Source organism: Macaca nemestrina, chromosome 5, assembly GCF_043159975.1.
Source record: "Macaca nemestrina isolate mMacNem1 chromosome 5, mMacNem.hap1, whole genome shotgun sequence".
Classification (NCBI taxonomy): Eukaryota; Metazoa; Chordata; class Mammalia; order Primates; family Cercopithecidae; genus Macaca; species Macaca nemestrina.
This window is the reverse complement of record NC_092129.1, coordinates 85,608,388-85,628,718: the sequence shown is the minus strand read 5'-3', so window position 1 is coordinate 85,628,718 and position 20,331 is coordinate 85,608,388. Positions and strand designations below refer to the sequence as shown.

The 20,331-nt window shown below is 33.5% G+C and overlaps 1 protein-coding gene across 9 annotated transcripts in view; it reads right to left on the bottom strand.

The window, feature by feature from the left end:
* The window catches only part of LOC105499065 (activating signal cointegrator 1 complex subunit 3), a 371,359-nt gene that overhangs the window by 172,703 nt on the left and 178,325 nt on the right, over positions 1-20,331 (bottom strand). The window lies entirely within an intron of this gene.

Here is a 20,331-nt window from a genome sequence, read left to right as displayed (position 1 = left end):
TAGAATAAAGTGTATAAAGGAAAAAGGCAAGTTAAATAAAATTCAGCTTACCAGTTGATAGACATTTGTGGAGTCTATAAAATTTGGAGTTTAATTTGTATGTTTCTCTTTTGAATACATAATTTATTATCATAGTCACTTATTATAGAGACAGCATAAAAAATATTTGAGAGTTTTCTCACTGGAAGATTACTACATTCAGTGAAATTTCCAATTTCATAAAGATGTTTCAAGAAATTGAAAACAATAAAGAAAACTCTTCCTTGGACAAAATCATGTCTAAGAACAATCACTTAAAATACAAAGGTTAGGGGACTGCTGGAGACAAAAATGCTTCTATAAAAGTACCTGGAATTCTCTGTGCGGCAAGCCTTCCTGTGGAATTATTCATGAAGTGACTGAGGATATCTGAATTACAGGGAAGGTATGTGTCTGAATGCTGTGTCAAGGAGAAGTGGGGAAAAAAATGCATCTTCAGGGATAGTCACCAGGCACGATGTGAATACAACTGAAGAGAATTAGGGAGTGTTTAGCAGCTTGCCTTTGCTGCTTGTCAGTACCTGCCTTCTTTCCTCTGTAAGTTTCTTCTCTGGCCTCTACCTTCCATCACAATCAGCTCAACCCCAGCATTCCCAAAGAGCCATTAGTATGATAAAAATTACTTTTTTCATATAGACTACTGCTCTTTTTCAATTTTATCTGGTGTGAATAAAAGCAACTTTACACAACTTTAACACTGTTAACAATCTGGAATATACAATCTGAAGATATTAAGTGTGGGTGCAGTAAATGACTTAAAGAAACGTTTCCCTAGCCCCTGCTTTCAACTAAACTCACATATCTAAATCTCTGGAATCACTAAAGTATTCTGCTTAGGCCTCAAGCAACTCGGAGGTTCTAATCTTTGACCCTCTTCTCAATATCTCCCCTATACTCCTCTGTTAATTACATTTTTCTGGAAGCTAAAACTTTCATGTTTTTTGCAGGCTACACATTTATGAGGATATTCAAAGATTGTATCTAGTCAGGGAATTGATAGGTTCATGTGAGCTGACCTAAGTAAAAGAAAAGATCATTTTGAGGGCTAACAAAAATGAAAAGCAAAATGAGGTTTGGGATTTGACCAGAAAGGAGATAGGGTGACACAAAGGTATCTATACCTCCATAGAGGTATCTCTATATTTAAACCATAATAACCTTATGTCTACAAACTTGTCAAGGTAAGTGTTCCACATATAAGATGCTTATTAAAATTCACAGTAAAATCTCAGATAACAATCATTCAAGAAACTGGAATTCTTAAATAACTAATATTATTTTAGGTACATTCAAAGTAAAGGAGAACAGATAATTTGGAGAAGATAAGAAGTTCCTCAAAATGAAACAAAACAATAAAAAACCCAAAATGTTTACAGAAAAACAAAAAGCACTGCAAGTCATCAGGAGAAATTTAATCAGCTAATTACAGTTACCAAAGGCATAAACCTTGAGATTTCATACTTTATCAGAGCTTCAACTTATTTACTGATACTAATATGTTTTGAAAAGAAATATGATAATAAGACTATTTTAAGGCTGGGCATGGCAGCTCACACCTGTAATCCCAGCACTTTGGGAGGCCAAGGCGGGTGGATCACAAGGTCAAGAGATTGAGACCGTCGTGGCCAACATGGTAAAACCCCGTCTCTACTAAAAATACAAAAATTAGCTGGGCATGGTGGTGCGTGCCTGTAATCTCAGCTACTCAGGAGGCTGAGGCAGGAGAATCACTTGAACCCGGGAGGCAGAGGTTGCAGTGAGCCAGGATGACGCCACTGCACTCCAGCCTGGCAACAGAGCGAGACTGTCTCAGAAAAAAAAAAAAAAAAAAAAAAAAAAAGAAAGAAAGAAAGAAAAAGAATATTTTAAAAAGACTACACTAATAGAATTTATTTCAGAAAGTTTTGCAGGTACTGGGACATTCTGTTTTCCTTATTTTTCAACTAAGGAAAACAAATCTCTTGATTTTTGATAGGCTCTCTAGGCTTTCATGGGTAAACATCTTTACTTCATAGGATGTTATGAACTGCCACATAGGTTCAAATTGTGATATTTTCATAATGACTGATATACACTATTTAATGCTAAGATAGAAAATTCTGTCCTGCTGAAGATTCATCAGTTTCAGAATTTGTCAAATTCTATCATTCTATCTCTTACAAATGGTAGGGACATTTCCACTGTAAGTTTCTTCTTAAAGAGCAAGGCAGATTTTTTTTTTTTCTCTTCTATAAAAATAAATTTTACCACCCAGAAAACCTCATTAACCCCCAAATTAAATTTTAAGAAAACTGAAATTAAAATGAAGTTATTTCTTATTTTGTTAATTCATTCGTCATTCATTCATTCATATGTTTCTGAACATGCATTAGCTAGTAAGTTCTAATAAAACTACCATGAAAATGAGAGACAAAGCCCCTGTCCTCATGGAGATGAGAATCTAGTATGTTGCATTAAATAATCACAAAATATTTTTTACTTGATAAATATTTAGTAGGCATGTATGTGTAAAAAAGAGTTAAAAATAGAGATGAAAATAGACAAGATGTGGTCCCTTCTACGAAAAACCTGTATAATTTAAGGAGAAAGATAACATTGTACACATAACTTAGGCAGCTGAACCAAAGAGAAGATAACATGTGGATAACGTGGGAACCCTAAACATGGAGCTACTTGGTTTTCTTCATTCATCCATCCCAAGATACTTATGCAGTTCCTACTATGTGCCAAATACTGTACCAAGTGCTTAGTACAGCACCAGGGATACTATGATAACTACGTTGCAAAGATCTAAATGCATACGATACTGTTATGGGGAGAAAATTCTCTGATAATCATTCCTATCATTCCAAGGTTAAAGTTGCATAAAGGAGGCTACAGTAGTATTTGGAATATTTAATTTTGTTATTTTTAGTGTGTTAGCTTGAAGGAGTACATTCTCTTCTAAAGTTTCTCAGAGTGAGACCTAGGGACTACTACATCCAAATCACTGCTGCTGCTTATTAAAATAGATTTCTGGGTCCTCCTTTAAAGCCAGCTGAGTAAGGAAATCTAACGGAGTGATCTAGAAATTGAATTATTAACAACAACTGAAATGACCACAGCACTACTGTGTGAAATTGGTTAATAATTACTACCAACTTAATTTTCCCCTCTGAAGCTGAAAGAGGATTAAAAAGTAAAATAAAACCACGATTACAAAGATGTTTTAAGAATCCCCCTAATAATATCTTTATTTACCTATACATATGAAATATCAGGAAATTTTAAGGTATTTTATATAACCAATATAGCACCAACATTATTTCCCAGATGGGCCAGAGTTTTATAATGCTACCAGATTTCCATTCTCCATAATTCAAATGCCACATTATGTAAATCTTGTTGAATTAGCAGATATGGAGAACATAAGGGAAAATAAAATACGACCTAAATCTTCATTAATTATTTCAGTCTTACTTGTCAACTTTTCATTTTGCAAATTATTTTCTACTGCAGCCAAGAGAAATATTAGTTACAACTTAAAGTAACAATTTCTTTTTATTAAAGGATCCATCATGTCAGTGTTAAGTAAAATAAATTTTTTTTTTTAATTAAAAATTTCATGTGTTGAAGCTCCAACTGAAGTCATTACAAGGTTTTGGGTCTCTATAAACACATCTGATTTTGTGGTTTTCTAATTTGGTTAATTAACTTAAATAGACTCATATGAAAATTACAAGTAATAGGACAGCATTGTTTCATTTGACAGAAATAACTCCAAATTAATATTAGAAACACTTTTTGGTAACTGAGCAGCAGTTAAATTGGTGTGTGTCATTAAAATAAGAACAGAATAGTAAGATTAAGTCAATAATGATGGCGAATTTAGATTGTTTTATGAAACTGTTAATACTTTTATTTGAGTTTTTAGGTTATGCATTTAAAAGTATTTTATATACTTATTTTTAGTTTCAAAAGGCATTTTTCCTATTGTTTTATTTTTATTATGGAAAAGTTCACACAGAAACAAAAGTAGGCAGAATGTGGTCATAAACTGCAAAAGCCATTTATTTTTAAAATATATGATGGAAGCATGCCTGTACTTGGGGAAAAAAAGTAAGTAAATTTGAGTTCTGGTCCTGTTAGTTGACCTGTCAAAGAAAGTGTTCTTCACATGAGATACTGATTAAAATTAATAAAGGAGTAAAAGCTCAGAAAATAATGATTCAAAAAACTGGAATGCTTAAGTAACACACACTGTTTTAGGATGTATTCAAAGGAAAGATGGACATATTATTTGAAAAAGATTTGAAAATTCTTCTTTGGAGTACTGCTAAACATCAGTGTGAGTTAGAATAAATTATTTAACCTCTTCAATTCTTATTTCCCCCAGAACACACATAAAGAGTTACAATCTATCACAGGATTACTATAAGAATCAAAGGATTAATGTAAGGGAAAACGCTGTGTTTAGTAAAATGGTGGTTCTAAAATTTTAGAAAGCTTCAAAATCACCTGGCAGGCTTGTTAAAAACACAGATTGTTGCTCTTTCTCCCAATTCCCTTCCTGACTATATAGGTCTGGGGCAACCCACGAAACTGCATTTCTAAGGAGTTCAAAGATGCTAATATTCTTGTCTAGGAACTTTGAGAACCTGTGTCACAGCTTGTAAGTATTAGCACCATTATTAGGGGAATAAACATAAACAAAATTAATCTTGCCTAAAAGATTAAACGGACCAGTATGCAACTGTTATACACTGACCACCATGCACCTATTTTTTACTCATTTACATGCATATGTGCATGTGTGTATGTGTATTTAACACTACACAAAACAATTTAAAACACTTCTCCTTTAGCAACCTTTGTAAGGAGGTTGTGAAAGATGAACTAGGAATAAAAAAATCAGTAGGAATATTTAATGTGAAATCTTGAATCAAACCCTCTTTTCTTTTCTTTTTTTTTTTTTGAGACGGAGTCTCGCTCTGTCGCCCAGGCTGGAGTGCAGTGGCGAGATCTCGGCTCACTGCAAGCTCCGCCTCCCGGGTTGACGCCATTCTCCTGCTTCAGCCTCCAAGTAACTGGGACCACAGGCGCCCGCCACCACGCCCGGCTAATTTTTTTCCATTTTTAGTAGAGACAGGGTTTCACCGTGCTAGCCAGGATGGTCTCAATCTCCTGACCTCGTGATCCGCCTGCCTCGGCCTCCCAAAGTGCTGGGATTACAGGCGTGAGCCAACGCGCCCGGCCGAATCAAACCCTTTTTTCTAGGAATACTGCTAAGAAGTGAAACAATGGATATATCTGAAAAAGATACAACAATATGGCAGATAGATGTCCCACAGAAAAACGTTGCTGAGAAATGATGTTTTACATTATGTGGCACATATGGCATTGGCTCTTGCAAAAAGCTGAGGCTTGGGGTAGGGAGGGTCATGTCCTGGCAGTTAAGGTTTTCATTCTAACCATCACAGTCACTTATCTGTTTTGCTCTCAGTTCTTCTCAACTTTCTTAACCCAGGCTCTTCAAGAGAATTAACCCCTGAAGACCTACATAAATATTGATTTTAAAGTGTGTGGTTCCCTGATCAGCAGCACCAGCAGCACCAGCAGCACCAGCAGCAGCAGCAGTGACCTTGAGTCAGAAACTGTGAGGGTGGGGCCCAGCCATCTGTTTTAACAAGCTCTCCAGGTTATTCTGATGCAAGTTAAAAATAGAAGAATCCTGTATTAAGGCATTCATTATAAGTTAAAAAATATATATTAGCTTTTCCTCTGTGCATTTACAATAGTTCTGGCAAATACCATCTTCTGAAGAAGTGGGAAAACAGTGTTATGTGGTCTGAATGGGAATGCCACTACAGATATATTTCAGATATATTTATTTATATCCCATGACAGCATGTAGGCACAGAATAGTTTCTGCTGCTGTGATTACATTACCACATTTGTATTATCAGGTAGATACAATTTTAAAAGGTTTCATTGTGCATGCTGTAGATCCAAGAATCATCCATAGTTAGACACTACAAGTCACTACAGAGATTTTGTTTTAGATCACAGTGCTAGCCAGCTGAAGACACTCAAGTCATCTGACCATATTCTTACTCTTCTAGTACTTCCTCTATCAAATAACTTTCTATATTTAGTTATCTGACTTCTCAATAGTGAGTAAGGAGCCTGGCATACAGCAAATATTCAATGTGTCTTAAGTAAATATAAGACATTGAGCCCAAACACACAAGCCCATCACAGTTAATAATGGCAATTTCTGTTTTTTAAAAATAATTTTTGTCTTTCATGTATACTAAAAACATGGGGTTGTTGTGAGAAATGAGACAATATAAACAAAGCATTTACAATAGTGCGTGGTACATAGTAAGTGATCAATTAATGTTAGCAGTTGTTTATTAGAGTATAATTTTGCTTCTGATAAAATTTAATACACTGTATCAATTTTTGATAGGGTAATATATTTACATAGTTCAAAATTAGAATTAGAAAGTATAAAAATGTACACAGTGTCTCTACCACCCTTCCCTCTAACCCAGTAGCCAGTATGTTTCTTGTGTGTCCTTTGAGAGTTTATGCACGTATTTAAACAACTACAAATACATAATTTTAATCCCTTTTCACTATATAGTAGTAGATTATACATACTATTCTTTGCTTTTTCACTGAACCATATTATATTGAAGATCTCACATCAGTATAGTTTTCTCATTTATATTTTACAGTTGCATAGTATTCCATTACATAGAAACACCAAAACTTATTTATAACTAGTGTTTGTTTGATGCATTTATGTTGTTTCCAATCTTTTGTTATTAAAAGCAATGTAATAAATAACTCTGTACACAAGTCATTTTACAAGTTTGTGAATATATCTGTTGGATACATTCATAGAAGTAGAATAGTTAAGTCAAAGTATGTAAGACTATTGAACTATGTCCCTATTCTGAATATAATCTGTTTAATTTTGGGGCTTTACTCTTTTCTTATCAATTTGTTGGTCCTCTAGTACACTTTGCCTTTTTCTGTTTTGTGAATATTGTGTCCTAGTCTGTGCTTTATCTTTTGATTTTTACTTTTGATATCTCATTCAACACAGACATAGCTCATTTTTTTCTGTACTTAAATCTATCAGCATTTTTCTCTATGGCTTCTGGGAAATTCACAGACAAGAAAGTGCAAATAGTCATAAATATACAAAAGTATTTTTAACTTCACTAGCACTGTTGTGGCTCTGAAAGCCCAATGGTGGATGTAAACAGAGATGGATCCTGCTTGCTCGCTCGCTCTCTGTCTCTCTCTCTCTCTCTCTCACATACATACACACACACACACACACACACACACACAGATGTCCATAATCTACAGCTAAGTGAAAAACTATCAAGTTGAAGAAAAATTTCCATAATATTATCCTGAGTGTGCTGTTATATTCTAAAGAGTATGTATGTGAATGTGTATGTTTGAAAACAGAGATATAGACACCCTCCAAATTAGTTATCTCACAAAATGAAAATGGGATTTGGTGAGGGATGGGGAAACAGAATAAAAAAACATTTTTTTCTTTGTATGTCTTGTATCATTTGTCTTACCAATGGAAGCAAGTCTGTAATAGTTTTTTGTTTGTTTGTTTGTTTTTGAGACGGAGTCTCGCTCTGTCGCCAGGCTGGAGTTCCGTGGTGCGATCTCGGCCCACTGCAACCTCTGCCTCCCAGGTTCAAGTGATTCTCCTGTCTCAGCCTCCTAAGTAGCTGGGACTACAGGTGCACACCACCACACCTGGCTAAATAGTTTTTATAATTAAATATCTAAATTATTTTGAACAGGAGAAATAATTGATAACAATGAGGCTATAATAATATATTCATAATATACTGTGGTAATAAGATAGTATATTTGCTATGGTTATTTTACTGCTATGGGTTTTATGGTAGAAAGCCTAAAAAAAACCACATATTTAACAATGCACTTAAAAGGGTGATGATGAAACCTGTGGTCTAAGTGGCGAATTTATATTTTAGTTTACCTGGAAAAGTTTTAGGAAGAAAACAGAGACATGACCTAGCAGAAGAAATCAACAGAAGTTCAAGGGGAAAGTATCCATATGTTCAAAGTTACAGAGAAGAGAGCAAATTCATGTGGTGGTCAATACAGACTTTTTATAGAAATGGACACGTGGACAAAAATAATACCACCTGAAAAGGTAAAACATAACCTCATAAAAAATGGTAAAGGAAATCATTCATTTCAAGGCTCAGAAAAAAAAAAAACCACAAAAACAAACCTGATACTACTAAAAGAAATACCTGAAAAATTATTTTTATGTTAGAGAAGTATTTTAAACTTAACAGAGAAAGGTCATCATGGTTAAAACAATATTGATTTTAATAAAGGAATACATATCACATGGTCAAAAAATGTGGCTTGAAGTAGTATTTTTAAAAAGTACACAAACCATGGAAAAAACCTAAAGACAATCTTGGAATTGTAATTGATAATTTTAAAGTGGTGGAGTTATAAACATGAGCTCTTGATTCTTTTAGTAAAAAATGAAGATGAGCAGAAAAGCATTGATATCTATATCTGAGTAAACTGAGTTAGTATAAATATGTGAGATAGATCTTATGAAAAAATCTTAAACATTTTAAAATATAGTTTTGTGGCTACTGAATTACTTGAAAAGTTTATGCATTTTTCATAAAATTTCATTTAAGAAATAAAAAAGAAACTCTCATACATACATGGAAGAGATGAACATTACTATTATGATTAAGTAGTTCTTCCTGGCTGCTTCCAGATACAAGTGCTGTGATGCCTTATCCTTTTGGGCATCTAAATAATTCAGATGCCTCTCACTTAAGTATTTATCACTGCCTATCTTTTATTTTTAACTATTTTTGTGCTTGACTTAGTTCCTCTGCTAGTCTGTGATTATCCAACAATTACGTGACAGGCACTGCAGACATATAATGGGCTCGCCTAACACTGGTCCCTGTACTTCTGGAGCTTGTATCTAATTATACGGTGAAGGATTGGAGTCTAGGAAGATCATGAACACAGAAGCCACCATTCATTACATGAACAACTATAAGAGGAAGTAACCAAAAATCAATAAATACAATAATCCAGAAATTAATTAGGATCCTCCCTCTCAAAGATGACAAAGTACTTGATTTTAAAGGTCATAACACTCTAAAGTTCTTCATTGTTGGCCCTTTGGGTGTTATCTCTCTGAACCCTTCCTGTTGTTTAAAACCCCCATGCATTTGTATATTCCTAGGATGTTACCCATGTTTTTCACTTAGTCCTCCTGCCGAATGCATTTGTGTAAATTCTATAAACCTGCAAAGCCCAGTTCCAGTGATCCTTCTCCCATCTCGCCAGGGAAAAGTAATCACTCCCATCACACTTTGTTCATACTTGTACCTTGTGTAATCACAAGCTTACATAGCTCACCCCAGTGTTAGGACTAATCATAAAAGACGCCACTTATTGGGTCATACTATGTGCTAGGCCCATTACTAGGTACAATACACATGTTATCTTACTGTTAACCACAGCGAGATAGGTAATTGTATTAGTATTTTACAGAAGAGAAAACTAAAGCTCAGAGCATTTTAATAATTTGCCAGTCATTCAGAAGCAGAATAGGGAGTTCATCTCAGATTTGACATTTCAAAGCCTACTTTCTTTCCATCAAGTTATAGCTCTTCCTTGAATGCTGCCTGAAAGCAGAGCTTATATTTTGCTAATTTTGAGGTCTACATACCACCCTTCCTGCAATCATCCAATCAGTGGATGCTCAATAAATATTGCTGAAATTACAGTGTTAAAAATGGTCAGCTTTCACAAAGACCATTCATTTTTCAGCAGAGATTTGAATTTAAAAGTTTATAAATTACAATAGCTTAGTAGGCTGAGTTAATACTTTTCACTCACAACTTTATTAAAATATGAGGTAACAAGCAAACTTCCAATTACTCAACCAAATGATTTTCATGGATAGGTTTATTTAAATTTAACAGCAAACCTCTCATTGATATTTAATAAATAAAAGTTGCTGCTAAGTCTTTTGATACTGTTGTAGAAATACGTGTATGCATATTTTAGTGCTATTGGAAGGTGTAAAATTTGTGATTTAAAAAAGAAATGACTTATAAGCTATTCTGAAGATTAGCTTATAAGAAAAAATTCTGGACGTTGAGGTCAAAATTGGTTTCTAAATCTAAGCTACCTACATTAAAAATTAATCAAATGTATTCACCAAAATACAGTCTTCCCTTGGTGTCCGTGCGAGACTGGTTTCAGGACCCCCTGTGGATACCAATGCTTAAGACCCGTACATAAAATGGTGCAGTATTTGCATTTAACCTATGCACATCCTTCTGTATACTTTGTATCATGTCTTGATAATATCTAATACAACACAAATGCTTTTTAAATTGTTATTATACTGTATTGTTTAGGGGATAATGACAAGAAAAAAATTCTACGTGTCCAGTACAGATGCAACCATTCTTTTTTTCCTCAAATATTTTCCATGTGAAGTTGCTTAATCCACAAATGTAGAACCCACGGATATGGAGGGCCACCTGTAATGTACTACTGAACAGGAATAAAGAAAGCATCCTTACTTTGGGTAAAGGTAAAAAAAAATGACACTACTACATTTGGATTACATCAATAAAACTATCATTTACTAAAAATAAGGCTAAAATGATAAATGTTAAAATCCTCTATTAATCATGAGTGTATCAATTCGCATTTAACAACCAGCACTTATTATTAGATATTCTTGGCAACCAATAAAATTACTAAAGTGCATGTTTTTTCTTTAAAGACATAGCCAAACATTTATTAGATACACCATGAAAATATAAACTACCTCAAATAGGGTTAATTTATGCTGCCAGAGCTATATAAGACTGTATAATTCACTGACTAGTCTTCATTCATGAAGTTATGTAAATAAGCCAAGGAAAGTAATCCACAATAGAGAGATGTGTTTCCGCAGCTCCAAGCTATGTGATTAGCTCTACACTTGGCAGTTCGGAGCCAGTTCAGGACTCTCATGCAGCTCTTCTCAAGAAACCCAAGCTTTTAAGTGATAAATAGATTCAGGTTATTATTACTGAATTATATATAGAATACTACTCTGAATGTGAAACATTCCTTATCAATTTCACTTAAAAATCATCTTAATATTCATCAGCTTTTATGTTTGAGTTGTGGAGAGCTTTAATTGCTATATTTTATTAAAAGAAATCAATAATACTTTACATCTCCTAAAATCTAAAAGATACCTGTTATTAAAAAGTATAATTTAAAAAACCAGACGACTAAGTGTACATTATGTACCATGACAGCAAAAATACAAATAGTCATATTTCTAAGTCAACTATAAAAAATATTATCTTACAATCAATAGCAAGACATTATACAATATATTTAGAAACATAAGACATATTTCAGCAGTCTCTGAAATACTAGGACCCCAGAAAATAGAACAAAAAGTATAGTTTATTAAGTATAAAATTTTAAAACAGTAAATGTTTTGAATGCATTTCTCCTTTACTGTAAATTTTTTCTCTAATTAAAACAATGTTTTCTTAAGCATATGTATTTTTTGGAGGTAATATAATTTATGTTATCCAACTGATGCTGAAATAAATTTTCTATACATTCTTAATATGCATTCAATTAATCTGAGATATGAATTCATTTTTGCAACTTATATTTATAAACATAATAACAATACTATAATGCTACAAATGTGTATTTTATACCTTAATATTTTCTTGAACATAGACTATGTTATAATTTTTATTTGGCATTTATAACACACAAAAGAAAATAAACATAATCATACATATTAATTTTACTTGCTCATAATTACTTATACAAATTTAATAAAAATCAATTTTTTGTTTTAGAAAAATTGGTTAGCAATCTAGACTAACTTACCAAATTCTTACCTGATGCCAGACTAATCTACATAACATATAGACTTGTGCTGAATATCAGCAGTGTTTAAGAGTCAAGCAGACCTATGTTCAAATCATAGTTCAGCATTTATATACTAGGCAAACTTGGGCAAGTTCACCTGCACTTCAATTTTTTATCTGTAAGATGGAGATAACAGTATCTACCTTACAAGGGTGCTGTGGGAACAACAAATAGTAATTACAAAGTATAGGAAGAAACCTAGCACATGGAGGTGATCCATTTGGTAGGACAAGGTTTAGTTGTTTTACAGAAGTTTTTCTAACATTCACCCAAGATTTATTTGTTAAACTTCCCATTCACTGGGACCAAGACCAATACTGATCTCTCTGTGGCAAGAGGAAAACAAAACTGCACTTCTTTCTACATATAACAATTCGTCAAATATTTGGAAACTGCTATCAGATCTCCAGTACAACTTTCTCTTTCTTGAACTAAACATCACCAGTTCTCAATGCTGTTTTTCATAAATGATGGTTTTTCATGGTTTAACACTAGATGAATTATATGTACTTCATGTTTCTTCAATACTAAAAAGTATACATTCAAGCAAGATAATTGCTGAAGAAATTTTTTAAAAAATTTATAAATGCTTCATGTCTAAAGTGTTCTTAGCTTGATTATACAGTTTAATATGATATTTTCAAAAATATATGAACTTGAACATCAACTCCAGTTAGAAACTTGAAAAAAATTTTAGTAACTTAAAATTACCATGAAACTACAGATCTTTCACCCACACTATTGAAAATTTCCTTAGGCCTCAGATTTTCTAGTTGGAATTTTTAAAATTTTTCTTTTTTTTTTTTTTTCTTTTGTTCCAATTGGAATTTATAAACATATTCTCTGAATTGTTTTCTCTGTTTAGGGCATTAAGTGGTTAAATGAAGATGTCAGTTTTGTGGTGGGAAAAAACTTTGAAATGGAAGTGAAGAAGCCAAGGTTCTAGTCTCAATTCCAAAGCATAAGCATATCTCACTTTGGGCATAGTATTTGGCTTAATTTTCTCATCTGTAAATAAGTTGGACTAAGTGAACTTGACGATGCTCTAGAAAATTTAATGACAAAATCAGCATAATGATGATCTATTAAATACCATCTTTGAAATACTTTTTTTATAAAATAAAATTACTAGGGATCTGATCAGAAGATGTTAAAAATATTATTTAATAAATATAACCTACAATTTAGGAAGAAATTAGAATATTATCCATTTTAACTTTTAAGTAAGTAATATAACTCAACAGTATTTTTGACAATGATTCAAACTATAAAGACAATATTTACATCATGATATGAATTTAAGATACATATATATGATGATTATAGAGTATATCTTCTTTATATCATATTTTATGGTAAGTTTTTGATACACTCATAACTGTTATTTATGTTAAAAGCATTTAAATTGAAAACTTGATTTTGTTACGGGTTTTTAACATAAAAAGCATTTAGCCAAACCAACAAACTGAGGTGTGCAAGTTTTGGTCTGTATAGTGAATATAGTATGAATTGTGAGAATCTTTATATACAAGGAGTTCACAATTAGAGAGAAAAAGTAACAAAACTGAGGGTGGAAAAGCTGTCAAAAAAAAAAAGCTTTCAAGCTCAGTGCTGGTTTGTAGAGTTGGTGCAGCATTTTCAGTTACAGGTCTGTCTTATTATATATGCAAATAATTGACTTTACACCGGATTTGAGAAAATGGAGGAAATCACAGTTGTTCAATGACTAAAAGATATTATGTTTGAAACCATATAGTGCACCTAATCAGTATTCACTCAGTATAGACAATCAGTGTTCAAGCTGGGATTTTAGGACCAAAAGGGAAAACTGCTGATTTGCTTGGTCCAATGCATACATGACAAAGTAGATGACCAAATCCATTTCTGTAACAAAAATGAAACTGATACTCCATATGTGAAATATGTCTACTAACACCACAGAACAGAAATTACTGATTTTTTTGTAAATTATGAAAAACTAATGCTGTAAGGAAGCAGTTAAAAAATTTTTTAAGCTGTAGAATTTGTTCTTCCAACAAACTCTTGTAGCAGCTCAATATATTAAAATAAATAAATAAATAAATAAAAGATTAAAGCAACCAAAGTAGATCTGAGAGAAACCCACATCTCTTTTCTCACTTCCAAATAGCACACTTCTCCCTACTCCTAACCTCATGACAGCAATTCCTGTGACATCTCAGAGCACCTTGAAGCAGTCTAAATATTATAGGTATAGGAAGAAATCTTCTAGTAGAAAGGGACTGCTGAAAATTATATTTGTTCTTGGATAAAAGTTTGAAAATTCTAAAATCTCATCATCCCTTTCATTTTCCTGAATAATATTTTTGGGAAAAAAATTTGGGTAAAAATATTCATTTAAAAATAAAACAGGCTAGGTAGGTGGCTCATGCCTTTAATCCCAGCACTTTGGGAGGCCTAGGCTGGAGGGTCACTTGAGGCCAGGAGTTTGAGACTAGCGTGGGTATCAAAAGGAGACCCCACTCTCTAGTATAAATTAAAAAAAAAAAAAAACCTGGGCACAGTGGTACCTGCCTGTGGTGCCAGACACTTGGGAGGCTGAGATGGGAAGCGGCTTGAAGCTCAGGAGTTTGAGGCAGCAGTGAGCTCTGATCACACCACTACACTCTAGCCTACGTGACAGAGGAAGGCTCAATCTCAATCAATCAAAAATAAAACAGATTCATTGTTTCTAAAGAGTTTATAAAACCATTCCCTACTAAAGGGATGAGGTTTGTTTGCAGAAACAGTTAACTCCAAGTCTGAGAAGTGGAAGGTACAAAATTAGATCTTAGAAGATCCTATTGTGCAAAATGGTAAAAACCAGAAGCTAGCATGAAGGGGCTTCCACTGGTCAAATTTGGGTCAATATTATTTTCAAAGTAAATAGTATAGTGATAGACTGTACCACTTTCAAGATATCGACAGAGATGTAAATTATCAAAGTCCACAGAGATATAAATTAATAAATAGGAGAAAGGAAGTTAGTCCATATGTATAGTGGGATGAAGGAAATGATGAAGTGAGAAAATCATCAAAAGATGCTAAAATGAATGGGTAAAAGTTTGATGAGGGGCACTATATATTTAGTCACAAAAGTATCTCCTCCCTTTTTAGAAACAAAGGGGAAAACAATAACTTTATATGGAGAAACTTAGAGGAAACAACCTTTAACAAGTGATAAAAATGAATGTCAGCAATGCTGGACAAATCCAGTAACATTTACTACCTGGTGTGAAGTAGTACAACATAACATCACTTCTGTTGTACTATTGTTACAAAACCAATAGGGCTTAATCATGAAGGAACTTTAGACAAACTCAAATTGGGAGTCATTTTACAAAATAATTGATATATGCTCTTTGAAAAATGTCAAAGTCAAATCCAGTAAGACAAAATAAGGTCAAAGAACTGTTCTAAATTAAAGGAAACTAAACGGACATGATAAATTAATGCAATATGCAATCTTAGACAGGGATCTTGAACCAGAAAAAAAATTATCTATAAAAGACATTATTATTATTCATTATTAATACAGATGCAAAAATCATCAACAAAATACTAGCAAGTTTAGTAGACCCTGTGTGTCCCTTCCAGACACCTTGGGTTTTGTTGGAAGATAATCCTCCCTTAAATTTCTGGTGTTCCTACACATCCAGGGCCTGCTGAGTAACAGAAACTAAAGTGCTAAACAGACAGAGAATGTCTTCACTTCCCCAGAGCCATTTTCTCCAATTCAAAGGGTTAAAAAAAGCCTAGAGACTCCTTTCTTATCTCCCAAGGAGTCAACTGCTTACATTCCAGGATATAGGCCTTCCTTTCCTTCCTTAAGGGAGTCTGTGAAAGGTCCATAGTAAAAGATAAGGTCCCTGCATGGCCAATTGGTCTACTTTTTTTTCTCTCCTCTCTTTCTCTCTCCAGAGGAGAAGATGAGCAGATGTGCCCATAGCTCCTATACAAGCTCAGAGTTTCATAATTTTGGAGTACCTCTCCTGTGGTGCAACCCACGTACATGCAGTAGCTGGCTCTTGCCATGTAGATAGATCAGCGAGGAGGTGAAACACGGTCTGTACCCTGACAAAGGTGTCAAAGTTAGCCTATGGCAGGCTACCTTTTAGCATGCAGGTAGGGCAACATCTTAGACACTTCATAGTTTCAAATTTATTTAACAGGTCTCTCTGACTGTATTTCTGGAGCAGTTACTAATTTAAATGCTGTGCTATTTAGAAATGTCCACTTTATTTGTCTTAGATAGCTACAGTACTGTAGATTATAGCTATACTTCTCATCTACTCATTTGTAAAACAAAGAAGAAATGAGATGAGATCTAAGACTATTATTCTCTTTAAAACAGAACCTTATTTTACAATATTAAATATAGACACATGATTTCTTTCTTCCCACCCCCTCTCACTTAAATATGCTACTATGGATATAGACCAATGGAACAGAACACAGCCCTCAGAAATAATACTACACATCTACAACCATCTGATCTTTGACAAACTTGACAAAAACAAGACATGGGGAAAGGATTCCCTATTTAATAAATGGGGCTGGGAAAACTGGTTAGCCATATGTAGAAAGCTGAAACTGGATCCTTTCCTTACAACTTATACAAAAATTAATTCAAGATGGATTAGAGACTTAAATGTTAGACCTAAAACCATAAAAACCCTCGAAGAAAACCTAGGCAATACCATTCAGGACATAGGCATGGGCAAGGACTTCATGTCTAAAACGCCAAAAGCAATGACAACAAAAGCCAAAATTGACAAATGGGATCTAACTAAACTAAAGAGCTTCTGCACAGCAAAAGAAACTACCATCAGAGTGAACAGGCAACCTACAGAATGGGAGAAAATTTTTGCAAACTACTCATCTGACAAAGGGTTAATATCCAGAACCTACAAAGAACTCAAACAAATTTACAAGAAAAAAACAACCCCATCAAAAAGTGGGCAAAGGATACGAACAGACACTTCTCAAAAGAAGACATTCATACAGCCAACAGACACATGAAAAAATGCTCGTCATCACTGGCCATCAGAGAAATGCAAATCAAAACCATAATGAGATACCATCTCACACCAGTTAGAATGGCAATCATTAAAAAGTCAGGAAACAACAGGTGCTGGAGAGGATGTGGAGAAATAGGAACACTTTTACACTGTTGGTGGGACTGTAAACTAGTTCAACCATTGTGGAAGACAGTGTGGCGATTCCTCAAGGATCTAGAACTAGAAATACCATTTGACCCAGTCATCCCATTACTGGGTATACACCCAAAGGATTATAAATCATGCTGCCATAAAGACACATGCACACGTATGTTTATTGCGGCACTATTCACAATAGCAAAGACTTGGAATCAACCCAAATGTCCATCAATGACAAACTGGATTAAGAAAATGTGGCACATATACACCATGGAATACTATGCAGTCATAAAAAAGGATGAGTTCCTGACCTTTGTAGGGACATGGATGCAGCTGGAAACCATCATTCTCAGCAAACTATTGCAAGGACAAAAAACCAAACACTGCATGTTCTCACTCATGGGTGGGAATTGAACAATAAGAACACTTGGACACACGAAGGGGAACATCACACACCGGGGCCTGTTGTGGGGTGGCGGGAGCAGGGAGGGATAGCATTAGGAGATATACCTAATATAAATGACGAGTTAATGGGTGCAACACACCAACATGGCACATGTATACATATATAACAAACCTGCACATTGTGCACATGTACCCTAGAACTTAAAGTATAATAAAAAAGAAAAAAAAATGCTACTATGAAAACAAACAAAAAATTGATAAAAACGATAGCTACAGATAAAGACAGGACAAATTTATAATGGTTAATCATATTTGAATGTTGTTCTCCTTTTTTCACATTGAGAAAATACGTGGATAATTGTATCAGATTTCCTTGGCATATAAAATTTCATATTCAGCTTTAATAAAAAATACCATCTATTCAATTTTATCAAATGATTTATCTAAAAATGTAGTCAACAAATGCTTATGGTAGCAACCTAACTTATTAACTATATTTACCAATGGCTTAAGTCCAAATATCAGGTGGAAAGCAGCTAATAAGGAGATTCAATACATCATTCTCTAGAATGAAATAAATAGCTGTCATAAAAACTTCTAATAATATAATGTAAAATACTCCCAATGGATGTTTAGAGAATTTTCTACAACTTTATAAAGACAGAAAAATGATTGCAAGCAGTCAAACATTACTTTAGCATGACCAAAGTCTATATTTAAACAGCAATAAAAATAATTCAAATAAATAGTATAAAACAAACATATAGAAATTAGGTTTCATTTTTACCAAAATAAATAAAAATAACAAAAGTGTAATGTATTTGACAGAAGTGAATCTTTTAAAATAGACTCAAAGGTCCTTTTATATTATTTAATTTGACAATTATATATGTGTATATATATATTAAATTAAACATATATGCACACTGTAATATGATATTGTAATCACAAAATCACATAAATTGCCAAATAATCTAATGCATTCAACTCTTAAACCAGAACTATCTTTACTTTTATGTAGCAAGTCAGAAAATATGCATTTACGCATTGGCTACATGCACATAAAGCACATATATGCAGGGCCCAATAGCAATATTTGCTTTCATGCAAGACATTCCGCAGGTGTGAAACAAAACAAACTAAGATAAAAATTACAAAGTGCTATAGTAAAAAAAAAAGTACCTAATTAACAAGGCAAAGCAACTAGTATTATCTTCACATTTTGCTGCTTGAGAGATAAAGACGGATAAAGAGGGGAATCAAAGAATACTTAAAGAATGAAGAAATGGATGGAAAAGTTGGTAACTTCTATAAGCAATTTATACTCACGAGACACATAAAAAAAGAGATAATGCTAATACATAATAGAGGCAAAGACTTGAAGTGAATGAAACATTAGCTTCACTGTCCTGGTTTAAATCTGGTTTTATGTAAGTTCCTTGATGTCCAACAATGTAACTATATATATATACACACACACACACACACACACATATATATATAAATTTCAAGAAAATAAACAAAACTACTTGTTTTGCTTCCAATTATTTCCAAGATTATGCACAGCATTTTCTTTTGATATTTTGGGTAAAACTTAAAATGGGAAGATAAGAATGAAAAAAGAACACTGTACGCTTACATACCTAGGATATCCAATACCCATCAATACGACAATTGGAACTGAGGTGGCCAAGAGGTAAAAAGAAATATTGTTTGCCATCAGCAGAAAGGCTGGTAATCTATAATTATTAGTCAGTTTTTAAAGGTGATTTCTTAGAAACAGAAATGTCTACTAACAACTTATAAACAATGAGGAAAGAGAAAATATGACACACATCTAAACAAAGGCTGATGTTCAGCATTAATACAAGGTTGAAGAAGACGTTTTTCTCTTTAATATCACAAAGCTTTTTATTACTTAAAACTGAAGGTAGATTTTGAGTAAGAAGCTGCTAAGAATTTAACTTTTTAGACAATATGGAAAAGAACCTAAGTTAACTTACTAAATATGCCATAATCTCTAAGGAAGTTTCTAATTTCTTTTCCTATAACTGTAACAAAGTTTGTACAACAAGAAAAATCTCAACAGAGTTAAGGCATTAATTATTTTCCCATTCTGCAAGTTACACAGGAGGAGGGGAATTATTAACCGGAATGATAAAGCTGTACTTGCATTTGGTAACAGAAAGAGAAGCTTACAAATGAGACGTTTCATTAGTTTGAGCAGATGGATCAAAATTAAAGGCTGAATCGCCAACTTTTGATTTCCCAATAGCCAAGAAGAGCTTGAAGTCTTGCAGAGTAGGACTGTTGAAAAGTCAACATGAAAAGATTTTCTCCATCTGTCATCACACATGCCTGAGTGGAACACAACTGCCTCCTACTGTTTTTAACACTATTAAGGCAAAGCTGCACATAAAATCTATTAAGTACATGAGCACACAAGTTTAGATCACTAAAACCCATGGAATAGTATGATCAAAGAATATCAGCATGGTGTTTGAACATGAAATTTGTTTTAATCCAAGTAAGGAGAAACAAATTGAATTCATTTGTATATTTAAGATAAAACTGTTAATTTTTCGACTAAAAAGTGTTTAGTTGCCTGAGAGTCACAGTTCTTTTGTTTTCAAATGGACACATACTTGAGTCTTCTAACTAATTGTTTGAAATGTAGCTCCTCTGATAAAACCAAAGTACTTAAGGA